Source organism: Haliaeetus leucocephalus, unplaced genomic scaffold (genome assembly GCF_000737465.1).
Source record: "Haliaeetus leucocephalus isolate CR32 unplaced genomic scaffold, Haliaeetus_leucocephalus-4.0 Scaffold130, whole genome shotgun sequence".
Lineage (NCBI taxonomy): Eukaryota > Metazoa > Chordata > Aves > Accipitriformes > Accipitridae > Haliaeetus > Haliaeetus leucocephalus.
The window spans coordinates 2,968,562-2,974,561 of NW_010972566.1; positions in this window are offsets into that span (position 1 = coordinate 2,968,562).

A 6,000-nucleotide genomic window follows, 5' to 3' on the forward strand; every position below is an offset into this window, starting at 1 on the left:
CAGATAACAAAGCCTGTTTTTTCCTGAAATTTATCCTCCCAGATTTCAGGCACAAAAGCACATTTGATTGCTTTTCACGATCTTGTTACGTAGGTCCTCTTGAAACATCACTTGCTAGAAGTCACACATACACACACACACACAGAGCCCACTTTGCAGCTTGGTTCCCTACAGGACTTGGATTATTTGCATTCTGCTAGTGCTTAGCCTAACATTTCACCATGGCCATCTACAGTAGTCTGAGGGAAGGAGCGGGAGGTCTGGATGGACTCTGAAACACAGAGCCAGGGGAGCACAGAGGAGCTGGTGAGGTCCATGCTGTCTCCGTGGCAGGAGAAAAGGGACGGGGAAAGTCCTTCGCCCAGCAATAGATGGGTTGCACCAGAGGAGCATGGCAAGCAGGCAAACCTTAGCTCTGCCTTGGACGTCTGGAGACAAACCATTTGTGCAGCAATTCAGTCTCAGCTGATTGAAACGAGGATAAAAGGAGGTTTGGTGGTGAGGCAGCCTGAAGCTGCAGCCGTGACATTTTCCGTGTCTTAGGTTTAGGGCTTCACATAGATGTCCAGCAAGAATTTCTAAAAATATCATAGCACCATAGTACTATTATTTATGCGCACATTAATATAAAGTACAACATGGTTTCTGTTTAATTAAAGCAAAAAAAAAATCTATTACATAAACTGACCTTCTAATAAAAAGAAATTAATTAGCCCTGCACTTACACATGCTAAATCTGACTTCTGAATGCTTTGAATTGTTTCAGTGTACAGAGTGAAGAATTTGGTTCTTCTTGACACAAACTAACCGAGAAGAGGTCAACCTTGCATCTGTGGCATGCCTGAAACGTATTTCAGAGGCACCATGTCCTGAAAATAGGCACAAAATGCCCAAATGTGGTGCTGCCTGTTCTGTTTGGGCTGTGCTGAACAGCTTTGGGCAAGTAGCTCCATCTCGGTGCCTCAGTGTATGTGTATGTCAAGTGGAGACTGCACAGGCTCCTTTGGAAAGCATCTTGACACCTCTGGATGAAAATTTCCACAAGAACTAAACAGCATCTCCATTAATCAGCATTCATACATAGGACTGTGTATGTTAAATTAGATGCTAAAAAAATCAGCGGTTTTCAATCTACCCACAAAACTGGGATACTATACTTGTCTTGAATCCCCTACCACCCCACAGCAATCAGTGAACCAGGAAAACTGACCTACTCCCAGAATTGGATTAGTTAAGCTGCACAAAACTAAATCCATTCCTCATACGATGCAGGGGGGAAACCCTTTAAAAAGTTTTCTAACTAGTACCCCAAGGGCCAAATTCAGCCCAAAAGTTATAATTTTGTTTCCATACAGCACCATTTCCCTGGATCCACAGGTACTACTGCAGGAAGACCCGAACTATTTTTCCCTCCTTCTTCTGTAGACCTAGCACAGAACATAAGTTTTCTTTTGTCAAGTGCCAGATCAACCTGTTGATCACTGAATTCCCTGGGTTGGCTGGCTTCCCCGCATTGGGGTCCGCTCAGCTGCGGTTTAGAGATCGTCACCCTGTGCTTGTGCATTGCGGCGGAGCGTTGCCGCCTCACGTCCTTGCAGAGGAATGACCAAGAGAGCGGAAGAAACTAGCGCATCGCTCAGGCATCTGGCTTTTTTGGGAAGCGGTCCCTTGGGGAAGCAAGTGCCATGGGAGAGCATCATTCAACATCGCGGGGTCTGCTTGGAGTTTGCCTCCCGCCCGCTGCAGGCAGCTGACGCCGCCTTCGCTGCTCTCCCTTCCCGTCCATCTGCCCCTGAATTTACAGACCAGTAGCTCCCAGCACCCCTTCCCGGCTGGACCCCGGTGCTTTTCCTCCCTGTCCTGCAGTGCTGGTAGTCCCCCTGGCACCTCCTGGTGCCACTCGCCGCTACGGCACGGACACGGGTGGTGGGTACCACCACGGCAGTGGCTGCCGTTGCACTCCGGTGTTACTTCGTGATTTAATTCTCCTAATTGAAAGGCCCCCACTCGTACGTTCAGCGGTCTGTCGGAGCTTCAGGCCGTATCTGTGCAATGTTAAGTGGAAAATGAGCTAGAAAATGTTATGCAAAACTCCAAAATCTCAGGCACAGCTGTTTGATCCTTTGACAAACAGTGGACAGATTACGCTCTCTCATTTCCAACCAGGAGAAGGAACATCAGAATTACAGAAATAAAGTAGTTTCACAAGGAAGAGTCCTGACCAAGCAAACAGAGATTTGCAGCACCGATGAGGACAAAACGTACAGAACAAAATATACAGGATTAGTTTAAGTGGACAGATCTCGGGACTGTGACAGTCTCAAGTGGTGTATTTACAGTGCTCTCTATTTCCTTCAGATTAAAAAGGAAAAAGCAGTTGACTTTGTCCCCTTGCTTTGCACCTGAGTGCCAGCTGTGTGGGATCTTAGCCACAATCCCTTGGGAACAGAAGGCCTGTCAGGAGGTCCTTCTACCTGCATATCTTAGTGCATTTTAGGGACCGATCCTTAGCTGTGGCAGATGAAGAATTCTCTCCCTGCTCTAAGCTACATTTCCTACACTCCCCGTGTAAACGGCTGCTGATGCACCTGGAGCAGCAAATGCTCCCAGGCATCGGCGAGCCCTCTCTGCGCAGAAGCAGCATGCCTAGCAGGGGTTTGTCCCCAAGGACGGGCAGCACCCTTCATCTTAGTCCAACAGCCACAGTAAAAATATTCTTCAGCCGTGACGCAAAGATTTCCATTACCACTTAGCACCGCTTTTCCGTAAGCGTTAACAACCCTCCTCTCCCTCGTCACCCTCGCGATACACGGGAGCACGGCAAAGCCTGAGTGCACATCCAGTGCCTCGCCTCCCACGGATCCCCCTTGGTTATACACTGTTCCTGCACACCAGGCACTCGCTGGGCATATCGACAGATTCCCTGCCTCTACTGCACTGCAGGAGCTAAGGGGAGAGGTGAAGAAATACTTGACTCGGTTTGGCTTGAGCCAAAGAGTGGAAGGGAGCCGGGTGAGCTCTGGCTGCCCACACCTGGCACAGACGAGCCGAAAGCAAGGGTCAAAGCCAATCCTGACTTAAATCCCTGCGCGTTCTGCTCTCATGCACCTTCTTGTCCCATCAATCACTCTTCCACCCACTTGACATTTTGCTAGCTAATGAATAATGTGTCTGGCCTTCTCCTAAGGCAGAGTCAGCAGCACAACCCTTTCCAACTACAGCATGCAGAGGCAAAAGGTGACGCTGTCACAGTCCATTTCAGAAACAGCCCAGAGTCTCTGGCTGAAAGCAACACAGGCTCCATTCAAGTAATGGATTCTCCTTTACAGGAGCAGGGGCAGCCTTGAGGAGCACAACTACAGAAAGGGTTATTAGCTAATAGAGTGACGGACTGCATCTTTAGAATGGCGATTTTAATTTTTGAATGCTTTTGGTCCAGCGTTCAGTGATGGCACCCATCACTGGGCTGCCCAGCGAGGAGCCTGTCCTCACCATGGACTACGTGTGTACCATTGCTTGTTAAAATGGTAACGGCACGTGAATACTGACCAGGAAGAAAACTTACTCTGCAAGTGAAATAGTAAGTCATTGCAAAAGAAAAACTGGAGAAATACAGCTCCCTCATTCAAACTGCTGGCAGTACATGCCATCAAAGTCTTTCTAACAAGCAGATCCTATTCTTTCTCCAAAGGGAGAAAGGGAAAAGGCTAGAGAGGTTTCATCCAAAGCATCACTAACACAGAGATAACCTGTTCAGTACACGTCAGGATTGCTCATGCCTGGGTACCTCACTATGACTCGAGGAGAGCTTCGAAGCATAAGGGACCTTCCTGAGATGCCCCCGTCATTCAGGGAGTCGTCACCTGTAAATAAGCACATTGTGGGAGAGGAAGGGAGATAAAGCAAAAGGGAAAAAAAACCCGAAACAACTAAGTCCCAGAAAAAACTTGAAATTTAAAAACCCACATCATGGATGTTATGAGTCTGGTGTTTTGAAAAACCTAAGGCTGAATGTGTGAATGCGGGGATTCCCACAAGCAGTGTCATTTTGAACACACACAGCCCTCCTCTGACTGGGCAGAAAAAAAATAAATCTTTGAACATTGGGCTGGCTGGAGGCAGCCATGAGCCTTTGGATGAGGACCCTTTTCCACTGCTCAGTGAAGTGTAATGAAGGATGAACTTCAGAGCGGGAGCACAGTGAACCTGGGGCACCGTCACCCAGGGGAGGGACCACAGTTCTCCCAGCTGGGATGCGGTAACGCTCACTGCCACCGTCAGCCGTCACGCTGGCTCGTTCCCTCTTGCCCAAATGTCAAAGTCCCTTTCTAAGATGACCTTTCTCTACTCCTTGTGGTGCCTCCTATTACAGATAGCTACAAAGAGCACCAAAGTGAATGGCAAGAAGTCTTCTTAAAAGGGACTTTCACAGTGGGACATGTTTGAAAGCAGCAGCGATGCAACAACGAGCTCCCTTGGCCCGTGGGTTTTCCATCTCTCTCTTGCTCTTGGTGCGGACCTGTGCCGTCCGTCCAAGCTCTCGCCCTCTCACCACGTTTCCCGTCCTCATCTGAGCAAGGCCCCACGCAGGAAAGTGGAAATGCTCGGGATGGTTGCCAAACTAGCCTGGATATGACCCGAGAAAGTCGTTTCTTTCCCGGACCAGTGCGTTCCCCACCGCACTACTTCCTGTGGTGGAAAGCTGTTTGGGAGGCCCGGGGGGGGCCACGAGGAGCCCCCATCCCCTCCCCGCCGGCTCCAAGCCCATCACAGCCCAGGGCTGCTCTCCTTAACTCACAGAGAGACTCTTCAGGTGCCTTTGCTTTCTTTAAATAAAATCCACCATTCGTGCACTGTGTTCCCTGTCTCCAATTACCCGCTGCGGCTCTCAGCAATTATTCTGAAGGCCGGTAGCGGTAAGAATACTGCTGTGTACAAGAGGAACAAGGCTCAGCCTTTCGACTCAGCCGCCGGGTTTATTCCCAAGCTCTACTTCATACCATCAGCCGGGGCGGCCCCTGAGCAGGGCAGGCATGCTCGCAGCACAGCCCTGGGGAGCAGAGACGGATTTCTGGTCTCCTTTTAGTCAGCAGCACGGATGTGGCTGTAGAGACATCTTTGGGAACAATGATAGTAATAAAAAAGATTCTTTCTGCAGCCTTCAAGCTTCCTTTCTGCTCTGCAATTTTCCCTGAGTACTCAGCAAAACTGTTCAGATGCCTGGACTCTACAGTAGAAAAGGGCTTGGATCACCGTTTGTCTTGGATGAACATTTATCTTTATTAGTGATTTATCACCAGTCACTATTTAATCACCAACAACATTTACCCTAGCAATGGGCACATCAGCTACATTATTAATGTGGTAAGGAATTCAGTTCCTCCATTAGCTGTTCTGTTTCTCTTGCAAAGACAAGAAAAAAAAGCATTTAAAACCAGCCTTTGGTCCCAATTTTCCTCCATAATAACAGCTGCAAACTTGTTTATCTTGACAGCAAACACGGGCGGTGCAGGTGGCCAGGCTGATCTGCCCTGTGCCGCTCCCAGGCTCCTGCTGGTCTCTGGCATCGACCGGCGGAGCGGGGAGCTACACAAATAAAGCTTCCTCACAATGACACCAAATCAGCACTTACTTAAGGAAAACTGCCCTATTCCTGCTGGGAATTTCTCTTGGCTGGAGACGGAAGACGCGAGAGGGTTACACATTTTACCAAAACTTAGGTTATCGTATAGAGAACGGTCCCATCTTGGTTCTCCATAAGGAAGTCCAGTAACTTCTAGAGATGTTTGGCACCAACCGCCATCCACCCCACTCCCTGGCCCATGACCTTTTTGGCAGGGGTGTTGAGGGACCCCTATCATTTAGCAGTACTGAAAAAAAAAAATCCACATTTAATTGCAGTAGGCTATGTATAAACCTGCTCTTCCAAAGCAAGATGTGCAGGGAAGCAAACGAAAGGAGTCCCTGCTTGTGCCTGGGAGGGTTCGATCTCTCTTCCGT